The following is a 25,866-nucleotide window of genomic DNA, read 5'->3' as shown; positions in this document are numbered from 1 at the left end:
CGCCCTAAACTGATTTTATAGTGCGATGCACGCTAGACTCGTTGGCCCAAGTTGATATCATATTTGGGGGTGAAAAGTTAGAGACGAGGTTAAAGAACCTCGCATTGTGTCGCGAATGAATAAGTAAATCCTAGTCCCGCGGACATTAGAAGAGTTGAAATATCAAAAACGTTAGAATTTATTATAAAATCCAAATTTGACGAAATTCCTTGAACAGTTTTTTTAGTGCTTCAAAGACCTAAGCTACATCCCTAAACCTTATTATTGTAAAAAGTATTACCTATTTCATTAAGGTTTTTACTTAAGTTTGATTTTGGATGTTGGATTTTTACGGGGGAGGGCATTCTACCTACATTATGCAGGTGTTAATCATAGGCTGTTGGCTCTGGCAATTCAGGGATGAGAGGTTAAATGCGGCATACAGTATACGATGCAGTCATTACATCATATGATCATTGAAAAAAACAAAACAAAAAAAAACAAAAAATGCAAGAAAAATCCGAATGATACTATCGGTCGAATTGTTAGACCCGAGAATTTACAAGGATTTCAAAATACTATCCCGTTCCGAAATAAGAGATGTTACTAGTTCGCAAAATGCTCCCTATTTCGCTGTCGTTTGAATAATATACATTATTATATATATTATATATACGGATTATATATAATTATTATATATTCTGGCATTATTTTGTTTGGCCAATTGAATAGGCTAGGAGCATTTATCGTCTCATAGATTTCCCCCTCGTTAGCCTGCTCGGTAGAGAGGAACACAATACACCGGATGCACAGCTAAATATAGCTTGGTTATTGTTTGAGCAGCCATTGTTCACATGCGTGTGGTTACGAATAGGTCCCGTTCGCTCACTTGTTGCTCGCCGTACAGAGCACTAGACCTGCGCACCAAATTAGGGTTGATGCCCGTGAATATAGGTACGTAGGTTTTTAACTTATATATTCTATCTACGCGTAGGATTAACGGGGAAAATTTCAACTAAACTATAATCAAGCATCTAAATGTGTAAAAACTAAAAATATCGGTCGTAACACAAATTCACTATTCAATAAAGATCTAAACTCAAACTTAGCAAAAGAATGCAAGTCGTAACTAAACTTTATCAGAAATGGAATCGCTACTATCCAGGGTTTTGAGCATTTGAGACTCGAATTATTTTAAAGTGTGGTACTAAAAAAGAATACTATATCTTACTCTCGTAGGTTTTTGTTTTAGTATGCTTTCATAATCGGAAACCGGTCAACCAAACTCAGAAGTCTTTTTTGTTACCGAGTACAACGGACTACATGCTGTCATTTAGTATATATAGTCTTATAAGCTATGATTTTTATGCATCCGAAAAATTGCCAATTGAGAAGTTTCAGTGCTGTTTTAAGAATCTTGGTTCAAATTCATTTATTGCGCAAACTTTCAGGAAACTACTTTGAAATGACTAATTAATCCCGTTAGATCATTGAAATTGTATTCTACGTGGGTCTTATCACATGGATTGTATTTTAAACTACCAAAACCGTCGCGAATATATTCCTCAGAAAGTTTGCGCAGTAAATTTGAATTTGCATTTGTATCTGGGCGTTTAGCTTTCCGCTTTTCTGCAAATTTTGCTCTCTCAAACTCAGAATAAGTTCATTTGATGAATAAATTCTGGTTATGAACCAAATATGAGATGTTGCGCTTCGATTGATGTATCGTTTGTTGGTTTTAGACGCTGAAATCACCACGAGCTTTTCACTTAAAGTTGAAAGGTAGAGGATTTTTGGGTAAAAGTGCTGATCCGCACCTCTCCGCGTAAACGGTAAAATCAATTAAATTAATTATCATTGTTTCAGATTCAAAACGTCATCAGCAATTCAGTACATTGCCATTGGCTAATTGTAAGATATCTTCAATAGAGTCAGAGAGAGTAGAAAGATTTTAGCCTGGATTCTGTCATTCAGCAGATTGCGTCAATCACGAGAGGTGCACAGGGGTTTGGGCAATTTGTGTAATGTTGAAACCATCCACAAATCAATCCAATGCGCATGCGCGAATGCGCTGGACTTAGAAAATTCTGAGAAAGATTCACGAAAATTGGGATTTGAACACGCAAGCACAAGAGTGCAAGCCTAACGTTACCCCAAAGCGCTACGACGATTGCTTCGTTCAGTTGAAACTTTTTAACTACTTATAGCCTCATCCTAACCCTACAATGTTATAATATGTAACGGAACCTAACCCTAACCCTAATCCTTCCCGTAGCCCTAACCCTCTGGACCCTCTTGACCCTAACCCTCTGGACCCTCTAGACCCTAAACCCTAGACCCTAAACCCTACCCCTTCTGCGATTCAAAAAGCCGCCATTTTGTCTCTTTTCAATATTCCGTTTTGTGGATGGTTTCAACATTACCTAAATTGCGGGGTTTGGCGATGGGCTTGGATTTTATTTCCGGGTTTTTGATAATCTCGCGAGAATGGCGCTAAATATGAACTGCAAATAAATTCAAAATATCATAGAAATACCTTGTTTTTATACTGTTTATTTATCCGCTATAAAGTTCCGATAAACAATTGGTCGTAAAGGATCATCATCAGACAGTCGTCACGCTTTACTATATAAAATCACAAGGGATGAAACGCAGTTCAATTCATGCCAGCCAGAAAGTTGGGACAGTCACGTGACAGTCGCGCTTCTTATTTGACTGAATGCAAACCCGAAGCATCTAAGATAGAAACTATGATACGAAAAATATTTGAGAATAACTTACATTCAAATGCATTTTTTTCTATGAATTATATATTTGATCACAATTTATTCTTTATAAGTTATTAATTTCATATGAATCATAATCTGACAATTGATATCGGTCTGTGAATATGTTAACTTTTCATGTTAAAGTTTTAAATGTGATGACATCATCAGAATGTCACGTGACTGTCCCAACTTTCTGGCTGGCACAACTCTGAAGGCGTTTCATCCCTTGTTATTTTATATAGTAGCGTGACGACCGTCTGATAATGATTCTTAACGACCAATTTTTACGAAACTTTATAGCGGATAAATCAACAATGTAAACACAAGGTATTTCCGTGATATTTTGAATTTATTCGCAGTTCATATGTAGAGCCATTCTCGCGAGATTATCAACAACCCGGAAATAAAATCCAAGCCCATCGCCAAACCCCTGTGGAGAGGTGCGGATCTGCATTTTTACCGATTTTTGCTGCCATAGCAATAAACTGATAAATTGCAGTATAAGTAGGCCCTACAGGATTTTTTTGGGGTCTCTGGCGCATTTAATCGCAATTTTGAGTGGTGTAACGTTATCAACTGGCCTCCAAGTAGACATATTTAGAAAATACAGAATGTTTTGAACAGTTTAGAACGGATTTCATCGAAATCCTTTGGATAATTTAGGAGTTAAAGTAGTCAGTAACCTGACTGGTTTAGTTTCAAGATCGAATATTTTTCACAAACCTCATAGGCCTAATCTATACAGATATGTGGTATAACCCTACCCAATTATAAAAAGCTTTCCACCAACAATCAGTAACTAACTAAAGTTATAGCAGTTTTAAATCGAAGTGACTGTATAGGAGTTTCGACCCATTTCTTTTTATAAATAAAGTACCGTATAGGGTTAGTGTCGAGAGGATGAGAAGAGGGTCCAAAGGGTTCCGTTTTACCCCTAGGGATAGGATTAGGTAAGGTGAGGTACTGTAGATAGTTAAAACATTCGGTTCTCAGCGAGCTCGGTGGTCTAGTTGTATGACGCTGCGCTAATAATTTACTGGCCCGGGTTCGAGTCTCACTCTATCCGCTCTATTTTCTCTAACTCTGTTCTCCACAATTTCCTTGCACCTCTGTGCGCATGCGCAGCGTAAATCAGCGACGATGTACGGTAAAATAGCAGAAATACTCATGAGCTGTATAGGGTAAAATATCCACTGCGAAGAAATGAACACATCTTGGTTCATCTCGGTAAATTGTATCATCTCGGTTATAAGGACAACCCCTAGCTTAAATCTAGATTAAATTGTTGTTGAAATACGGGTACTTGTTTTTACAGGGCATCTCCCCTTATGGTACAGCCCCCGGCTTGGAGATGTCCTTTTCAATTGTATTTATATGTGTATATTAATTATTTGTAATTAGAGAGAATAAAGCATTCATTCATTCAAAAGTAGATCGGTTACATTTATGTTCTTTCTGTTGTAGACATTTCGAAGACGACCACGGTAAAGATCAATGATGAACACACAAGGATAAACCAGCCTGATTTCTCCGATGTATGACCGATGGACATTGGTTCACTGGACTGTGGTCTCTGAGTAGTGTTGATCATATTTTATGATGGACACCCATCACGATGGTAGCGACAAGAAGAATGAGAATAAGATGACAGAATAATCAAGTCACAAGGTGAGCAGGCAACATTTCTTTAATCAATCAGATCTACTCTTAATTTACAAATCGTGCCAATAAACTTCCTATCTCTTCCTCATCGCCTAAGTATTTTCATTATCGCTCGATACATGCTTGGGTCTGTAACTGGGAATTCTATCTAACCCTCATATTGGCATCAGTGGTAAATGTTCTTCACCAGTGAAACTATTGGGATGTGAGTGAAACAGGTATGATTGATCCTATGCGGCTCCTGCATCAGGAATTGACGTAAGACTTCAGTCAGTTACAGTGTATATTCTATTTCACCCTTCTTTGTCACGGTGACAGCAAATGACGCTACTGCCACTCCTCCCTCCAGACTGATTGAACCATTGTCATCGTTTTCAAACACACGGATTGGTACATTCGTTTGTGTCATGACAGAAACATTGCAATTCAATTGAGCCAAAAGTTTTGAACCCCTTTACAATCAGTCATAACCATTTCACCTTGCAGACTGATTGTATCAAACCCCTTTACAATCAGTCATAACCATTTCACCTTGCAGACTGATTGTATAAAAACCCTTTTACAATCAGTCATAACCATTTCACCTTGCAGACTGATTGTATAAAACCCCTCGACAATCAGTCTGATACAATCAAAAGTTTTTCAACGTTGTCTAATATTGAGCCATCTTTACCTAAAAAGTCTCGAAGTATGGCATCGTGAAACAATTTGGCGACGCTTTCCATTATCGTTATTGTCGTTATCGCTATCAATGCCATACCTCGAGTGACAAAATGATAGTAAAACAAAAAAGCATATCGACCTAGGGCATTACTCATGGAACGGAGTATTGTTGCATTCGTAATTTTCGCTTTGCTTGACCTGGTGAATTGATGTCACGCATTCGAATGCGACCATTCTTGTCAACATTGTATGTGGTATCTTAGATACCGAAACATTGTTGTCATCGTCATAGGAGGAAAGTGCATAATAACATCTTTTTTGTCCTTCCTGCTGAATGGGACAAGATCTCTGTCGGTGTATGAACCCTATAACTTAGATTACATGAATAACAAGCTGGGCCTCTGATTTGCCGGTTATATGATCGTGATCCCAACATTTCTTACCATTTATGGTTTCCTTACATATATGACAAATATCAGTTGGTTTGAAGTGTGTTTCGACGTCGTTCATAACCAAAGGTTGAGGATTTTTGTATTCCTTTAATATTTCCTCTGCTTTTTCGATGAGGGATGTTAGGAATTTCTTCATAACATCGTCTCCTCTATATAGGACTTATTTGTAATATTGATAGTTTGTGGTTGTTCTGGTTCCATTTATTATACATATTTTTTTACTAAATTGGTTAATATTTTAGAATACTCTTCCATTTCTTCGACCAACGTCATCCTTTTTCATTCCTCGTTGCTTTTGATAAGTCGTTTCCATTCCTTGATATCTAAATCATACCAGTTACAATACCCGCGTCACATGCGGACATACAGGAGCGCTTTTGCTTAATGCGCATGCGTTAATCATAATTATATATTCATTCTATAAATTCTGTAAAATAGAGACAACACATGCGTTACATGTGTCACATGCGGCCATTGATGTCCGCTTTTGCTTAATACGCATGCGCTAATCATAATTATATATTCATTCTATAAATTCTGTAAAATAGAGACAACACATGCGTTACATGTGTCACATGCGGCTTTTGATGTCCGCTTTTGCTTAATACGCATGCGCTAATCATAATTATATATTCATTCTATAAATTCTGTAAAATAGAAACAACCGACATAAAATATCAAAACGTGTTCGCATTAGGCAAAACCGCTCTTATAGGAGCGCTTTTGCTTAATGCGCATGCGTTAATCATAATTATATATTCATTCTGTAAATAGAAACAACTGAACACAGAAAATTCAAACATATTCATGTCCGCGTCACATGCGTTACATGCATCACATGCGGACATTGATGTCCACTTTTGCTTAATGCGCATGCGTTAATCATCATTATATATTCATTATGCAAATAGAAACGACCGAACATAGAACATTCACCAAGTAGATTTACACAATACATTATACAAGTACACAATACAAAATGACAAGCTTAATAATTGGAATTTTTTATATGTAATTAGTCTACCTACGCTTCTTAATCTTCTATCATGTCTGGCACTAATAGTTATGTATTTTTTAACCCAAGAAGTCCAAAAAATCCCCGCAGTTTGTTTATTAAACATTAAAAATCCCCTATTTAAATAATCCCCGAAAATGATATGGTCCCATAAATGATTTGCTTTTTTACATAACAAAGTTCTATAATTTTTTTTCAATAAAACAGTAATTTCATCAAATGTTGTTACACCTTCTATTTCTTTATAACTTACATCTGTTTCAATTGATAATTGATTAAACTTATTTAACTCATTTCCGCTCATTTTCTTTTTAGTTTTTGTTCCTTTTAGGTTTAACAATATTTCTACATTGGTTGTTGGTCTTTTCGGTAATGATATTACGCTTGATTGCTGGTTTTCTATTATTTTTTCTAAAATTTTCTAAAATTAAACCTTTGTTGATGGACATCATCGATATCTTTTCCTAGAATTGTATGAATGCTGATAACCATTTTATCCGACCCAATCTACCTAAATCATCTTTAAGCAGTCGGATGAGGTGCGGTTTGATATCATTATGGAATTCAATCAGATCGAACTTGTTCTCAGTGGATCGGAACTCATATTTTCGTATATACCCCTCTGAGGATCCCGATGAGGGCAAGAGTTGCCTCATCAAGGTCCGACAATTCTTCCCATTCCCATTCTGGTGGCGGCGGTGCCCCTGCTGCTGCTGGTGGTGGCTGCAGTGCGCCTACTGCTGCTGGTGGTGGTAGCGGCGGTGTCCCTACTGCTGCTGGCGGTGTCCCTACTGCTGCTGCTGGTGGTGGTGGTCCAGTTACTGTTACTGCTGCTGCTGGTGGTGGTGGTCCAGTTACTGTTGGTTCAAGGACCGGTCGCTGGGATTAGGAGGGGTCTCGCACAACGTGATTGATGCCTATCCCGGTAGGCCGTCGTGCTAAACCCCTCTCCGCATTTGACACAAAGTGGTTTACTTCTTCTGTGCACACGATTAATGTGCCGGGATCTCGAGCTGGCGTGTGCGAACACCAGCTCGCACATTGTGCACCCATACCACTTGCGTAGGGAGACTGGTCCTAGTCATAGTCGTTCGGTGACTTGTTTCTGCGATAAATACATCTCATTTGCCAACTCATAAGATCCTTCAACAAATTACCATTTCAACTTGCAGAATAATTGTATATAATAAACTATTATATATATGAATTTAGTCGTTTTTTTAAATTCTACAAACTCACCAGAAGAGTTTTGTTTAAAACTTGGAGAAAAAACTGAAGCAAAAAGCGAGGCGAGGCGTTTAAACAGTGGTTCTTTCTTGGAAATTGAAGTGGTCCTGAAAAGTGGGACCTTTTGAGGACCACAAGGACCTTTTGAGGAATGAAGTCATTGTCCGAGTTCGTTGTCGTCGTCATCGTCATCATCGATATCATCGACGTTGCTGCTGCTGTTGTTGTCGTCTCTGGTGACGGCGGCGTCGGTTTCGTCGCATTCTTTGTTCTTCTTTGCGTATATGTTCTGCAAACATACGTGCCCAGCGCACAATATTTCTACAGAACGGGTATGAAAAAACATCATTAGCGTCTTCACACCCCAGTTGAAGGTTTCTGCGTATTATGGCGGAGACGCAGCTTCCACACGTCAGGTTTCGATATTGGCATTGGCTACATAATAGCCAGCACCGCTGTCCCGTCTCGAAGCATATGCCGCACTCAAGCAATGCCTCCGCGTCGTCGGGAATTTCAAACCAACGTCCTCCGATAGCAGACATCTTGGAAATGATTTGTCCTAAAACTACCCCCTTATTTATGGGTCTAAGTCAGACGACTAATTAATTGATTAATTCTCATAGTCTAACAGTTTACTCAAAGTATTTGAGGATTCTATCGCATATAATTAACGATGTTTTTGATACTCTGGTCTAATATCACATAATCAATATTCTCAGGAGTGCAGAATTTATACGGAGAATACCTTTTTTAAATTCCGGAATACCTAATGTTTACCAAGTTTCATTGGTAGAAAATTGTCCAGTGTGTCCAAAAATGTTATGTCCAAATTTTTAACGGTCATAGTCATTATTTTCCCGCCATTTTGTACAATATCTGGTAATATACCTTGTGACACCAAATATTGAAGAATAAAGTAACCGTCAAAGGATTGAAAATTATGCGCAAAAACAATGACGCCCCTATTCTCTTCCGTAAACAACCACTCGCATATTTTCAAAGTCCGTTTTAAACACGTGTTCATGTTTACCGCAATAATCGCAAACCGAGTCAGAGGTCCGTTTCGACCATTTACACATTTGACATATTCTATGCGCTATACCCAATACTACAACGTGGTTCGAATCCACGGTCGTTGTTTCGAAATCGAATGCGATGAACTTTCTATATTTTAGCTCATCGCCAGCTTTTTTCGCCCAAATACGGGTTGATTAGTGTATGAGGGTTACCCTGTTCCTCAGAAACCACGTGATCCTGACTTTTGGCGACCCCGATATAACAAAGATGACCGCTAGGTTTTTGCTTTTTACACGAACTGCAGTATTTCTGCCCGCAGTCGTGAGATTTAGGATCAAGTTTCTTTCTAGATACAATAGACCCGCATTGTAAACATCTCGCTCTCGAATCACAGACGCTTAAACACGCTTCCGATTTAAAATAAATGTTACACTTTGCGCACAAATAATTTCACCGTTGTTCTACGCAATCCCCGAAGCAAAGTCTGCATTTGTCTGTACAGCGATGTCGCTCTGTATTCGTATACCCCTTTTTACAAATGTAGCAATAGTATGAACGACAGGTAAATGAAGCCATCGATGTAATTACATCGAAATGTCCATCTGTATATAATAATATAAGCTTTTTGGCATTTACACCCTGAACGTCCAACACATTGCGGTTGTTCTCGTATAAAATGTGATACGCGATATCATCACCGGTTACAACCATGATAAAATAATTCGATAATTGTTTCGCAAATACGTCCAACTCGCACAATCCACACTTGCCTAGGGGTAAGTAGTGATGTAGGGTATCTTGAGACAGGTGGTTGAAGTGGTTGAAGTGGTTCGTTGCCATGGTAACGGTATCCAAGATGGCGGCCATTTCCAATATGGCGGATATCATGTGATCATTCCAATATGGCGGCTATGATCTTGTGTTTTTTATGGGGGGGGGGGGGAAATATTTATTACCCCTTTCAATGATTACGTCATTGAACATGTCTGGGCGAGTTACCCTGGACAATAAAAACCCATGAGAAATTTCGAGAAAAATCTAAACAGTTGATAAAATTGTTTAAAAAATCAAACGTTTTTGATTTGACGGATCGTTTGGAACTAATATACAATGGAAACTCTGTACCGGATAGTAATATTATTGATCTTTTATACACATCCATGGGTCAATCAACAAATTTACACATGCCAGGCATGGTAGAGTTCATTAAATTATTTCAGAAACTAAATGCACCCTTAACTCTGTTAAATAATCGTAAATTAAAACAAGTCATATTAAACGAAGATGAAATTACCTTTGATGTTATAACCAAACGTTCAAAAAGACAAAAGGGTGACGACGAGGCTCAGACGATGCATCAGCGTGGTTCTGGTCGATCTGTGTTAAATTTATTGTTCATACCGGCGGTACTATAATCTTGTCTGGGGCCAAAAACGAAAATGTTATTAAAAGCGTGTTCTCCGACATTCTTTTGAACGTTTTGCTATGTATTCATGAATAGCAGGAATCGTTAAAATGCTTAGTGAAATTCTAAAATATTGTTGTTGCTGCAGTCGATCAGAGAAGGAATTACACTTGGAATGTAAAGTGACCAAAATCAACTGTATATCGAGTTGTTGTAAGGGCACAACTGTTATTCAAAGTAATGACCGCCCTGACGGATCCGGAAAAAAGATTCCTAAGCAAAGTATATTTTACACCAAAAAATCCAGGATCTTTCGGAAGCGCAAAGACATTACACAAGATTGCTCAGCAGAACGATCTGTCTATAACACTACGGCAGATTAAAGACTGGTTGCTGGGGAACGAAGTTTATACTTTACATGCGCAGAGACGGAAAAAATTTCCGAGAAATAAGACAGTTGCGTATCGCGTGAACGAACAATTCCAAGGTGACCTGTGTGATGTATCAAACATTTCAAAATACAACGACGGACATAATTTTATTTTAGTCGTCATTGACGTGTTGAGTAGATACGCACTTGCAGTGCCGATTAAAAACAAGTATAACCTAACCGTTGTTGAAGGATTCGGAAAAATTTTCAACATTCGTAAACCAGAAGTTTTACAAACTGATGATGGCAGAGAATTCACCGGCGCCGTAACCCAGAAATATTCAAAATCGCAAAACATACGATTTTTCAGTACAAAGAATGAAACGAAATGCGCAATTGTAGAAAGATTTATCCGAACTCTAAAAAGTAAATTATACCGGATTTTTTCGCATAGAAATAGTTATGGGTATTATTTAGACGTGCTCGAAGACGTCATCGACTCGTATAACAAAAAGCGACATTCTAGTATAAAAATGCCACCCGCCGATGTAAACATGTTTAATGAACACAAAGTATTGAAAACGCTTTACGGTACTGAAACGCGTGTAGCGAAATTCAATTTTAAAATTGGTGACATTGTGCGAATTACAGAATTGAAGGGAAAGTTTCAAAAGGGATATTTACCCACGCACAGTACGGAACTTTTCAGGATTGTTAATCGGATAAAAAGACATCCCCCCGTATATAGACTAACTGATTTGGATGGTGAAGAAATAGAAGGGACGTTTTATGAGCAGGAAATGATTAAATTCAATAAAAGAGTCGACGAAGCGACTTTCAAAACTGATGAAATTTTAAAATCCCGTGGCGCTGGTCGTAAAAAAGAGTATTTCGTCAGTTGGTATAATTATCCTGCAAAATTCAATTCTTGGGTCAAAGCATCAGATATACAACAAATATGAATCAAAACGACTTTTACATTTATCTAAAAAGTGACGCTAGTGCTGATCTATACCCAGATAACACACAACAAGAATTCAAAGTTAGATTGCGTGAACCGTTAAATTTAACAGGAAAATGGGTATGCGGCGTTCAACAAATTCAAGCTGTTCTGGACTTTGATAATGTTTGCGATGGTCGATTCAACTTTAACATTGGCGACGGCAAGTGGTTGGAGGGGCGGATACCCGAAGGGCGATACGACACTATTGAACAATTACTAGCGACAATTCAGAAACAAATAGATATTGTTTCTAGAACAGATTTAATCAAATTATCGCATGACCCCATCAGTGGACGTGTAACGGTTCATCTACTTCAGAACAGCGCCATTCAGTTCAAAAATGACTTAGCGTGGATATTAGGGTTCCGCGACGGAGTAGAGATCAACAGTATCCTAGATGATACCAGACAGGGACTAAAAATTTTCGAAATGATAAAATCTGGGAACGTTTTGAAAAATAACGTCGATAAACCAAACGATCCGGAATACTTGCATAATTTGATCGTAGAATCTAAAAAGAAACCTTCAGAACATGAATATATTTCAAGCGTCAAAGTAATAGCCAATAGGACGTTTGACCTGATGATTGATTATCACCACTTGATGGTTTATAGCAATATAGTTCAACCTCAACTGGTAGGCCATACTTCAGCTGAACTGCTGCGTATTTTGGATTTGAAAAGTATAAACGGTCGTCATTACAACTCTGAGTTTATAAGACCATACTATATACCGTTGAAAAGCAATAGTTTTCAAGTCATCGAAATAATCATTAAAAGACCTAGCGGTCGAACACCCGTGTTCAAGAAAGGAAAAGTTAACTTGGTTTTACACTTCAAAAAAAAAGAATCAGTTAATATGAGGCAAGTGTGTCATATCGACCATGGTGCGTGTCAAAGATATTATGCAAATCAAACGGGATCTGGAATAGATATTTATACAGCATACCCTGTCCAGGGTGGTCAGGGATTAGGATCAGTATTTAGTGGACTTATCAGAGGCGCTCTACCCATGTTGAGAAATACAGCAATGCCACTTATAAGGAAGGCTGCACCGTTGGTTCTAGAATCTGGGTTAAACGTTGCTGATGATTATTTAGCTGGACACCCATTAGGCGCGTCGATAAAAAGTCGCGCCATGGAAACGTTCGACAAAGCCATGAAGTCGAACTTTACAGAAAATTCAAACGTATTAAAAGGACGGAAAATTGCTCGAAGAGGAAGATTAGCTAAACGCAAAAGATTACGAAATTCTTCTGACTGTTACAACGAGGCTTATTAAATCATCATGTCATTTCTTGTACACCCGGATTCACAATTAGCAGCTAGCAGCGAATTGGACTTGTTCACAGTACCCGCCTCCGTTTTTAGCTACAAACGTAATGAATATGTAGTTTACGAATCATCAACATCGATTAACGACAATGGTCCTATAGTTTTTCGTATTCCGATAACGGATAAATATCTAGATTTGAATTTAACGTATTTAAAGTTGAAATTCCGAGTGCTGCATGGTGATGGGTCTAATTTGACCGATGCGGATAAAATTTCAACGATTAATAGCTGTAACAGCATGTTTAGTGATGTTCAGGTTCAATGGAAAAATTGTCTCTCGAGACAATGGTATGTACCCTATTAGGTGTGAAATTGAAAATCTGATTAATTATGACCACGATACCAAGGACAAATCATGGCTAGGTTGCGACATCTATGCCGAAGACGATGGCGGATTAAAGGGTGACAATGATCCCACAACAGTTGGTGGTAATTCAGGATTACGCAAAAGACACGAATATATCAAGAATAGCAAACTAGTAATGGCGTATACCAGATTACATGCTGACGTGTTTCGTATGGATAAAGTGTTACTAAACAATATAGACATTACTGTTAAATTGATACGATCAAAGGATAATTTCTATTTAATGTCACCAGAACAAAATGCTAATTACAAGGTGAAAATCGAAAGCGCGCAATTATACATTCGCACCTGTGAAATAGACAGTTCGATATTGTTAGCCCATGCAAAGGCGTTAGAAAATAAGTCTGCTAAATATTTTTTTACTAGGTCTGAAATGCATACTATTAATTTACAAAGAGGTCACCGTTCAGTTACAAAAGATGGTTTATTTTTGGGTGAAATTCCTAGGGCGATTGTAGCATGTTTTGTGGATGATGATGCCATGTCTGGCTGCTATGATAAATCTCCATACGATTTCAGATCAAATGACTTGTCGAAAATTTCTATTCTTGTAAATAATATGCATGTAGAATGTAGCCCTTTAACTATACAATCTGATGGGGATGGAGTAGAGTGTTATTTTAATGCCCTCTTGGCTCGCGGGATGCTTTATAAGAATGAAAGTTTTGGTGTGTCAAGAGCTAATTTTTCAAAGGGAAATTTTGTGTGTATTTTTAACATTGCCTCGAGTTTAGGAGATAAACATTTGTCATTAATACAACGTGGTTCTTTAAAGTTGCAATTAACATTCGCAAAAGATTTACCGCGGAATATTAATTTGGTTATATTGGGTGTTTTTGATGAAGTTTTACAAGTAACAAAAACTCGCGATATTGAAATTGACTTTTAAGATGTTGTATACTAATCAAATAGCTAATCTAATGAAAAATGATGAATGTTTGAATGAGATTTTTAAAGGTGTTTATGCATGTGATACGATTCCCGCTTTTGACACATCAAAACCTTATTGCTTCATTTGCAATACAGACATATCGACGCTTCCTGGCTCTCATTGGATTTCAGTTTATATCGACGCTGAAAAAAATGGTTACTTTTTTGATAGTTTTGGCCAAAAACCTATTTTTTATAACAAGATCTTAGATGATTACATGAATAAAAATTGTATAGAATGGAGCTGTAATAAATTTCAATTTCAAGAAATGGGTAGCGTTGTCTGTGGCTATTATGCTATATTTGTGTTAATATTATTATGTCACAACATGAAAATACGCGAAATACAAAATTGCTTTACATTGGATAAATCCGAAAATGATATAATTGTGAAAAACTTTATCATAAATTATTTTGAATTGATGTGAAAATAATAAATGTACGATATAAGAAAAAATGAAAATTAGCCTACCTTTTTTGTCATTACACCTTTTCCACTTTATATTGATTTCTTCGAGCAGCTACTTTAATTTCCGTATTCCAATACAGAAATGAACGAATGAGTCTAGGTTGACGTCTATTTAATCCATGGATGGAGATCTTATCTTGGATAGTAAAATTGGCGCGTCAAATCTTATTTGATGTAGTCAATGGTTAAAGGATCCGAGATTACATCAAAATGGAGTGAAACGGTGTTCTAAAAATGGTGTTGATTTGAACATCCGATGTAATTTGGGGTAGTAGGTGACGTATAATGAGTCGTGGAACTGAGATTATATCAAAATGAAGTGAAAATTTAGGTATTGTAAAAATGGTGTTGATTTGGACATTCAATTTCCTTTATTATTGCAACTTTCATGTTTACTCTCACATCGATTTAAAATACAAACAAAAAATGATTTCTACCGAAACTAATAAACATCAGTTCAAATGCATTTTACTCGATCACAGTAATGTTCATTTGGCTCATGTAGAAAACCCTTCCTGGCTGCATCCGATCTAAATCATCGTGTATCGATCGACAATTCACACATTTATATTTATCCGTGTAGTTCTTATACTTCTTTATACACGATCTGTGTATATGTTTTTTACAACACGTTACTGGTTTATCATAACAAATATCCATACATATCGGGCACAGAAGGTCGGATTCGATCCCGCAAAACGAACATAACAGGTTATACCTGTTTTCTGTGTTGTCAGCAGCAATTTTTGATAAACAATCCTTACACAATAATGTGTCCCCTAATGTGTCACAGCACGGAAGTTTGCTATACACATATTCTTTCTTGCAATACCCGCATACACCGTATTCGTTGAAGGTGTTTTCTATTTTTCCTTCGCATCCTCTTTTTTGAATTTCGTCAATATGAAAATCGCTATCGCGGAATAAAACGCGCATTACCGGACACAAAATGAAGTTGCTAACATCAATTTGGCATACCACCGCGTTATGGAAACAATCTTCGCACACCACTCTAGAACAACACCGCGAAACTAGCTCCGATGGCCGCGAAACTTCCCGAAAACACACTTGACATATGGTCAAACCATCCGAGTTGACCATCAGATTTACATCTGTAGGGTCAGCAACATCGATGTAAAAAGCCTGGTCGTAGAAAGCCATTTAGATTTTTTTTTGATGTAGAATTCAGTATGATCACTTTGGAATCAAATTGAGAATGTTCCTTTTCGGATGATATTCTAGTCTTAAATACTATTCAACTACCTAACATAATTTACATGGCTAACCAAACAGAAAATTAGTCGATGGTTTAAAGAATTTACAAAGTCATAATTATTAAGAAAACATAAGGTTGTTTTAGTTAATTTTGTCATCAGTAAGGATAGCCAATTACCCCATAAATTGGCATCATCGCGTTAATCATAGACAGACAGCATTGCTTATAAATTGTTATAAAATATTGTTTATAAATTGTTATAAAATAAAAGAATTGGTTTACTATCCACCGTGGCATTGTGAGATGTCCCTCAAAGACCCAATCACCATTACATAGTCTGACCTGATAATTACCCAAAGTGTGAGATGCTAACTGGAGATATCACTAACACTATCGAAATCAACTATCTCTCAAGGTGTTGGCAGAAAATCGCATGGCAAATAATGTGACAATTAATTTCATGGCAATAAAGAATACTATTTCAAAATACTAAACTTGATATAGGTTAAGACAAAAAAAAAATATCCGCCATATTGGAAATGGCCGCCATCTTGGATACCGTTACCATGGCAACGAACCACCTCAACCACTTCAACCACCTGTCTCAAGATACCCTACATCACTACTGGGGTACACCGGCATTCTTGTGTAGGGCAATCGCCGCATCCTTCTGCGTCGGTCGGTCGCATTTACGAATAACATCATAACAGGGGTCATTATCCGCACGCGCCTTTGCTACCACTAATGACCTAGCAAGACACAAATCATCGTCATTATCGATCGTAACAATACAGCGTTTGTTTTGTCTAAACGAATCGAAATTTACCTCGACGCGTTTACGATGCGTACCACCTAGCGGCATTCGGATGAATGTACAATGGAAAATTAATCCATCCAAAGACAAATCCTCATTCGATTGTAGAACACGGATTATTCTATCGAGTATATATTCTACCGTTAGTTCGTCCAACGGTACGAATGGAAATTCAATGTTTCCATTGAGATCCGCGTGCTCGATAGATATACCTCACTCGAACGAGCGTTCAGCATTTCACTTATAGCCGCTAAAACGTCGGTTAGATAGTTTCGGACGGTGGATTGTGTGTCCTGTGCTTCGAGTCTGCCGGCATCGACGATTTCTTCGGACTCTTCTCTCTTCTGCCTTGATCCATTCGGTGAACATCCTCACCCAGCTGATATGGTTACGGCAGTAGGGGCATAACATGATGCTGTTGGCATCATGTCTGCCCATTAGTATGTTCGTGTAGATAATGTCAGCGACGCAGTTCCCACATACTAAATGTCTATATTGACACTGGCTACAAAGTAGCCAGTGTCGCTGCCCCGTCTCGAGGCAAACGCCCAACAACGGCTTCTGCGTCGTCGGGAAATTCGATCCAACGAGCTCCGATGGCTGTCATCTTGGAAATGATTTGTCTAAGGTTCTAACCCTTATTTTATACACGCTCTCAAGATAGAGACCGTTGTTCTTCGAAGATTTTTCAATTCGACTTAGCGCATTTGCAATGATCGCTATCAGTCATTTTACTTTAAGTCGAAGGTTAGAGATGATTATACGTAATTGGTCACCTTGAATTATATTAGCTCGTCTAAGAGATTGTACAGGTAATAAATTCGTTTAATGTTTTAATAATAAAATATACAAAGCCTATACCCCCATTGAAAACATCTTAGGCAACTCGCATAGGTTGTAAGTCTAAGTTTTTAATCACTTAATTGCGTCAGCGATAGGAGCAATAATCACGTTCGAAATGCTGTTAATGTAATTGGTTTGGAGTGCTCAAACCCAATTTCCCATTGCCGACCTCTAAATCACTTTGCATTGCGCTCCTGTCTCTAAGTGTGCTTTGTACCTGCTTTACTGCGATGGTGCTCTGCCCACGCTTGGCCCAACTTCCTGCTGAGCGCTGGGACTTGGTCTGTTAACTGTTGAGTTGTGGCTGCTAGGATTCGAGTTTTGATCTGACTTTGGCCATTGGTTTCCCAGCGCTTAAGTGCATAGATCCTGGTGGCGTACGTTCCTAGGCTTAGCTCATCTGGACTTCTATGCTGCACCTGGTCCCAGTATGACGCGAAAGCGGCGTTAGCGCACTCCAGTCTGAACGGGTCCACCCATTGGCCTTTTCGGCCTAGGGTTTCGACATCGGACGCGAGCTTTTGTTCCGCTCCTCCTTGTTCCCTTCATACCCGACACTAATATGTTTATTTTCTTTAACCCAAGTAGTCCATGAAATATTTACAGTTTGAGTAGAATGAAAAAGAACAAACCCTTTATTCGAAAAATTATAAAATTCCAAAGATGATTTGTTTGGTTAGTTAACAATGTTTCATACTCAGATATCAATAAATCACTAATTTCTGAAAATATATGCGCATCTATTTCTTGAAAGTTTGACAAATCTCTATAATCCGTTAATTTTGATTTCAAGTAGGCCTATTCGTGGAGTTCATAACCACTTAATTTGCTTCTAGTGTCTTTAATTCCTAATAATGTTTTTAAACTGGGGGTTGGTATTTTCGGCAATTCATGAATCGTTGATTGTTTAGTTGTTATTATTTTGTCCACAATTGTTACTAATTGTTGATAGTAATCCAAATGGGTTCCAACCGCCTAAATCCGCTCACAGGTAGAGCCTGTGACATTGCCCAACCATATAAATTATTCGCATCCAAATACATGATATAGGAGGATTCTATTGAAGGCTATTATGCTGTTATGCTATTATGCGACATTACCAAATTTCAAAATATTCTCATTTTCATCGGGGAGTACAGTCCTTTGGATTCGATAAATACAGTACTGGTGATGAGTGTTTAGAATGTCTCGAGGCGAAAAAGTGTTTAAACACTTGAAACACCAGTATGACCGAGCCTTATGCCTGTTTATATGGTATGAAAATCTATTCAAATCTTTAATCAAGCAATAATGGGAATCATCGCCCAATGTAAGCTTTAATAGGTTAACATGTTTATCAAGTGGTTTATCACTCAAACGACAAGGGAAAATATTACCATCTTCTTGGACGAAAACGTTAACTGATATATCGTTCCGTCTTTTGAATATCGCTATTTGCTCTTCGGTCATCGGATAATTGATACCGTTCACGTTCAATTCATCCTCATACTGCTTTTACTGTGATACCCGTTGGGGGTTCGCCTCTGCCTGGTGAAGATGGGCGAGAATACACTAAAGAAAACGCTTGTTATCGTGATTTCTTATGTCTTCCTCGTCTCCTGGCCCCCCCTCAACACCTCTGGTAATGATCTCTTCTCAAGTATATCTCTGAAGCAAACTCCCGACTGCACTTCGGAGATATGAAGGCGTATTTTTTTAAACACTTCGGACATCCCTTGTATAAGCAACCATGAAATTCGTACACAGTGTTGGATTCGGCTTGATAACCATCTACTGTAAAGCGATCAATCGATACCTCGACGCCGTTCAAGGCGTGTTGGATTCTGATGTTGCTCGTTTTGGACACCCATTTAATAACCAATTAATACCCATCTTTGAAAATCTTGCATTAGCCTTATAACTGCCAGACAGGATTAACCCTATTGTTGTTGGTTTCAAATAGTTTGTTAGTAATGCCACATTGCACGCCGATGCTATAGTAATAATGCTATTACAACATGGATCAACGGCCGATAGTGCAAAAAATTGGTGTTGGAAATTTACGACTGATTGCATCAGAATATCCACATTCGAATGTCAGTAGTCGAGAACTCACGTTGCATATATTAAACGCATATGGAAATACAGTAGATAAAATATGGGAAAAAAATATGGGTTACGTGTCTTATCGTCGGGATGGGGGTATGTACGCACACGCGTGTTACATACCAACTCTGGAAGATAATATTGAAATTGATTTTTCAAAAATGTATACGAGTGAGGTAAAACCGAAATTAAACAGTTCTGGCGGGAGGTTCCTCGTTGTTACAACGCCCTTTTCCCGTTGTTCCTTTCTCAAACCGATCAACATCCGAGTACAAGTTTAATATATAGTGTATTTTGTTGACGATACCTTCTTCTCTTTTACTGCAGTTTACAAATATATCTCTGCCCAGAGAGTTTGGTCAGAACTCTCTTAAAGTGTAAAATTTTGGCCTATTTATACTCATCTATCTTCCTGGTATCAAAGTTATGACTCAGTATTTCCCAGGAAACAATTATTTTTATTATATATTTGTAAGAGAAATGAAAGAAGTTACTATTGCTTCTGCCGAGTTTGGGGATAAGGTCGATACCTATGTCCCCTCGGTGCGTCACTAAGAGGTCGAAAGCCGACTGAAGTGGAAGGCTGATTTAGGCTCCTCAGTCGACTTAGAGTTTTATTAATTGTAGACGGTAATGATTCCGGCCGGGGGGCAATCGCGGTCGGTATGTTGGATGACGTCCTGGTCACCGTAACCAACATGGACCGCCTGCATTGGAAGTAACGATATTACCACTTGGTGGTGTTGTCACTGGGGGAGGTGTCGGGAGGTATTCGTCATCAAACGACAATCTAGTCGATGAATTTTCTGGCGCAACAGGTTGTGTCATCTCCGACGATTGTGTTGGGAGTTGAGCTACTGAAAATATAAATAGTTGGGTAAGGGAATTTGATCGCATAGAAGAACAAAAGAAATAATTTTGAAAAATCACTAAGGTTGTGTAACTTACAATTAATGAAACTCTCCATAGCCGAGAGATAATCCAAAATGGGTATTATGTCTGAAACTGATAAGACAAAAATATAAAATAAAAAGGGGTAATCGTCATAATGGCAAGAACTATAACAAGATTTGGAAAGAAATGGTCATAATTACCTAACGTCGGCATATTCATCCAAACCGCTATCGGAAAGTGGCTCCTTGCATCCAGCAAGCCGTATAATGCTCGTCTTATCACAGAACATACTAAAGGAAAAGTATGTATAAATATATTATATCAAGATATAAAAATAGTAATAGTTTTAATTCTGATAAGGTATGAATGATTATGATGACTAAGACGATAACATAGTTCACGTAATAAGAGGGTGAAATTGAAGAAATGTTTTGGAAAACAGTACTTGTCAGAATAAGGCAGCTCATCGTTTCAGTATTAAAATCCATGATTCAGTTGAAATCGGTTGAAGTAGTTGTCTGAGTTGATTGGGAAGTTGTGAGGAATTGTTTAGAGCTAGGAGTTTTTATAGGCAGGTCACGTTAAACTCGCAACTATCCTCTAAGATTTATGGGGACACATAATTTTTAGCAGGTGCACCAGTGTAACAACGCCCTTTTCCAGTTGTTCCTTTCTCAAACCGATCAACATCCAAGTACAAGTTTAATATTTAGTGTATTTTATTGACAATACCTTCTTTTACTGCAGTTTTCAAATGTATCTCGTGCCGCTGGGTCTCGCACAACGTGATTGATGCCTATCCCAATAGGCCGTCGTGCTAAACCCCTCTCCGCATTTGACACAAAGCGGTTTACTTTTTCTATGCACACGATTGCCAACACCAACTCGCACATTGTGCACCCATACCACTTGGGTAGGGGGACTGGTCCTAGGCATAGTCGTTCGGTGACTTGTTTCTGCAATAAATACATCTCATTTGCCAACTCATAAGATCCTTCATCCAAATTACCATTTCAACTTGCAGAATAATTGTATCAAACCCCTTTACAATCAGTCATAGCCATTTCACCTTGCAGACTGATTATATCAACCTCCTTTACAACGAGTCATCCATTTCACCTTACAGACTGATTGTATCAAACCCCTTTACAATCAGTCATAGCCATTCCACCTTATTACATACTGATTGTATCAAACCCCTTTAGAATCAGTCATAACCATTTAACCTTGCATACTGATTGTATCAAACCCCTTTACAATCAGTCATGGCCATTTCCCCTTGTGGACTGATTGTATCAAGCCCCTTTACTATCAGTCATCTATTTCACCTTGCAGACTGATTTTATCAAACCCCTTTACAATCAGTCATCCATTTCTCTTTGCAGACTGATTGTAACAAACCCAATTACAATCAGTCATAGCCATTTCACCTTGCAGAATGATTGTATCAAACCCCTTTACAATCAGTCATAACCATTTCACCTTGCAGACTGATTGTATCAAACCCCTTTACAATCAGTCATAACCATTTCACCTTGCAGACTGATTGTATCAAACCCCTTTACAATCAGTCATAACCATTTCACCTTGCAGACTGATTGCATCACACTCCACAAACCACAGAACAGTTTGATGGGGAAAGAATTCATCCTTGAATTTACCTAATACTGGTTTTTGTTTTGTTTGAAAACGAAGAATGACCAATGGGAAAGAATTGGTTTCATCCTTGAATTCGACTTAAACCTTTCTGTCGTTGTTCAAAGACGAAGGATGACCAATGGGAAATGCTGAAATGTCGAACTGGTTGGAAAGCTTCGCCATATCCATATTACACGCATTACAAGCGGGGCCTGTATATTTACTGGTTATGTGATTGTGATCCCTACATTTTTTCCCGATAATCTCGACATCACAAATATAACAAGTTTTAGTAGACCTAAAATGCGCTTCATCTGCATCGCTCACGATCAAAGGTTGGGGATTTTTGTACTCGTTCAAGATGTCCTCAGCCGTTTCGAGGAGGTTTTGGAGGAATGTCTTCATAACATTTTCCCCCTTAAACAACACTGAAGGTTTCAAATAAGGGGTTTCTGGTCCGGCCACTTTATAACAAAAACCTGATGGTTCATGTACCTGATAGCGTGAAGTCCAAGATTGTGGGTCTGATTCCGGGAACATCCTTGAATGGGAGATAAAAAAGACATTTCGAAATCAGCGTATATGATAGAGGGGACTTTATACTGTTTAGCGACATTACCAAATTTCAAAATATTCTTATTTTCATCGGGGAGTACAGTCCTTTGGATTCCATGAATACAGTACTGGTGATGAGTGTTTAGAATATCTCGAGTTGAAAAAGTGTTCAATCACTTAAAACACCAGTATGACCGCGCCTTGTGGCTATTTATATGGTATAAAAATCTATTAAAATCTTTAATCAAGCATTAATGGGAATCATCGCCCAATGTAAGCTTTAATAGGTTAACATGTTTATCAAGTGGTTTATCACTCAAACAACGAGGGAAAATATTACCATCTTCTTGGACGAAAACGTTAACTGATATATTGTTCTGTCTTTTGAATATCGCTATTTGCTCTTCGGTCATCGGATAATTGATACCATTCACGTTCAATTCATCCTCGTACCATTTATACTGTTTAATGTTTTAAAACAATATTTTTTTCAACCCCCGGTGCTTGTGGTAGTGGTGGTGGTACATCGGCAACCTCTGCTCTGGCGGGAGGTTCCTCGTCGTCTCCACGACCCCCTCGACACCTCGGGAAATGATCCCTTCTCATATAGACTTCCGAAGCAAACTCCCAATCGCACTTCGGGCACACCAGTTTCGTACCCCGGTGATTATCACGCATGTGCTTTGAGCGCCAACATGAGTGCTGAAAAACTTTGTCACACTCAAAGCGCTGGTAGAGCCTACCCGAAAGCAGAGCGGGAGCTGAACCACCCTCACCCTCTGACTGATTGTATCTAATCCCTTTACAGTCAGTCATAACCATTTCTCATTGCGGACTGATTGTATCAAAACCCCTTTACAATCAGTCATAACCATTTCACCTTGCAGACTGATTGTATCAAACCCCTTTACAATCAGTCGTAGCCATTTCAGCTTGCAGACTGATTGTATCAAAACCTCTTTACAATCAGTCATAACCATTTCACCTAACAGACTGATTGTATCAAAACCTCTTTACAATCAGTCATAACCATTTCACCTTGCAGACTGATTGTATCAAACCCCTATACAATCAGTCGTAGCCATTTCAGCTTGCAGACTGATTGTATCAAAACCTCTTTACAATTAGTCATAACCATTTTACTTTGCAGACTGACTGTATCAAACCCCTTTACAATAAGACGATAATGCGCTTGTCTTGAGTTTTCAATAATAGTAGTGAACATGATGTACCCTCGTTTTCCCCTTAGCAAGACGCTTTGGTCAAACTTTTCCATCTTCGAATGTATATACATTAACACTTATATTGTTATTCTGCTTCTCAAATCTATTGATTCGGTTAATTTTCACGGGGAAATTCATTCCAACCATATTTAGTTCGTCCTGAATTCCAACATATTTCGTAAACCTGTGTGCATTAGTCGGCATGTCATGCAACGATGCAAGAATACATCACAGGAAGCATTTATCATCATCATCGTTACGGATATTACCAATCGACTTTGTGGATTGTAATTTTTGAGGGGTTGGAATATAGCTCCCCGCATATATATATAAAGGTTGAAATGCACCTGTCCTATATTTAAAATACATGAAGTTATACAATCAAATACCCGCCCAGCTCCCTCATTATAATGTTATAATTAGTTGTAGTACTTGTCGAAATCCTAAATCATTAATAGTTCTTGAATTACACTACAAAAGAAATTTTCAAATAACTTCCTCCTTCCCTACTTCTTATAACATTGTTGTACAGTACATGTAATTTACTGCTTAACTCCGTTAAGCACTAATAAACTTTCGTAAACTTTTACACGTACTAAGCTTTATTCTCGTAACGACTTCATCGAGGATTTGTTCCTTGAATACGATGATTACCTTCCCTCTTAACCTGATGATATACGATATTTCTTGTCATCCGTTTCGGAGTTCCAGTTTTATGGATCTAACTCGTGCGGATCTACATAGTAATCAAACCTCCAACCAGTATCCTCGGTATTATATTGTTCCAATATAGGATCATTTTATTCTTAGCCTGATCTAAGAGCTCGTCAAATTGTTCGCCATTGAAAGCACTTCGAATGTGGCTAGTAAAATACACAGTTCCATGTTGACAACATCAACATCTTTTTCTAATATAATATGAATGCTGTTAAACCGGTTTATCCCACCCTATCTACCTAGCTTTATGCAGTCGGATTAAGTACTGGTTTAATATAGAGACTGATTGTTTTCAGTGGATGGGAACTCATATTTTCGTACGTACGCCTCTATGGCACCGCTTTGCCAGAATCCGATGAGTGCAAGAGTTTCCTCATCAAGGTCCTGCAATTTTTCCCACTCTTGTGGAGCTACTGTTGCTGCTGGTGGTTGCGGCACTGCTACTGCTGCCACTGGTGGTGGTGGTAGTGGTACTGTAGCGGCTGAGAATTCAAAAGTTTGGTTTTCTCGCGCGAGAATTCAAATTCAATTTTGAGTAGAGGTTTACATTGATTATAGATGGGATGACCGGTATAATTAGAGGATCAATCAAGGAGAAAATGATTGAACGCATAGGCCTAGTTAAGGTGTACGCTGAGGGCGAGGAACTATATTACCATTTGTATTGAAATCGTTAGGGGATAAACTGGGTAACTCTCTTAACTATTGGGTGCAGTGATAATTGCCCATACAGAAACTATCGGTTTTATAATTGTATTATTTCAGGGTGGTGCTGAGTGGTAACAGCAGCGCTTTCAAGGTTGATCTCGTCGACGAGAAAGTGGTGTTTTAAGTGACCGTGAAATTCGGTAAGTAGCAGTGTTTCATATAGATTGGGTTCCCCTATTAAGCTGTCCTGACTAAGATATGATCAGTGTATGGCCAAACATCGTGTGAGGTCGTTCCGGTTGTGCGTTTCAATTCTTTTCTTATATTTTTAGGTGATGCGGGATGACGATGCTCTGTAATTCAAAAGGATTGCGTTGCGTCGACAAGGAAGCTGGCGGTGGGGTCTTGAACGGACGAAAGGATGGAAGGACAGCTGAGATGAAGAACAATACTTTAAGATACAGAAAAATGATGATCCATTAATGTACTCAATATTATATTCAAAGATTGTTTTTCTCGTTGTAATAAAAGATGATGTCATAATTACACGTGAACCTGCTTGAAGTGCCTGG

At 38.3% G+C, this 25,866-nt stretch overlaps 1 long non-coding RNA gene across 2 annotated transcripts; it reads left to right on the top strand.

Annotated features, from left to right (window-relative positions):
- The first annotated feature begins 876 nt into the window (after window positions 1–876).
- On the top strand, window positions 877–25,840 carry LOC141904592 (uncharacterized). 2 transcript variants are annotated; one of them, XR_012619152.1, is made up of 4 exons: window positions 877–933; window positions 4,212–4,415; window positions 25,412–25,494; window positions 25,627–25,840. It is a non-coding gene; the product is annotated as an uncharacterized LOC141904592 (long non-coding RNA). The 2 variants fall into 2 exon arrangements; XR_012619153.1 differs by lacking the exon at window positions 877–933 and adding an exon at window positions 2,888–3,074.
- The last annotated feature ends 26 nt before the right edge of the window (window positions 25,841–25,866 follow it).

The sequence above is a fragment of the Tubulanus polymorphus genome, chromosome 4, assembly GCF_964204645.1.
Source record: "Tubulanus polymorphus chromosome 4, tnTubPoly1.2, whole genome shotgun sequence".
Taxonomy (NCBI): Eukaryota; Metazoa; Nemertea; class Palaeonemertea; order Tubulaniformes; family Tubulanidae; genus Tubulanus; species Tubulanus polymorphus.
This window is presented reverse-complemented; position numbering and strand designations above follow the sequence as displayed.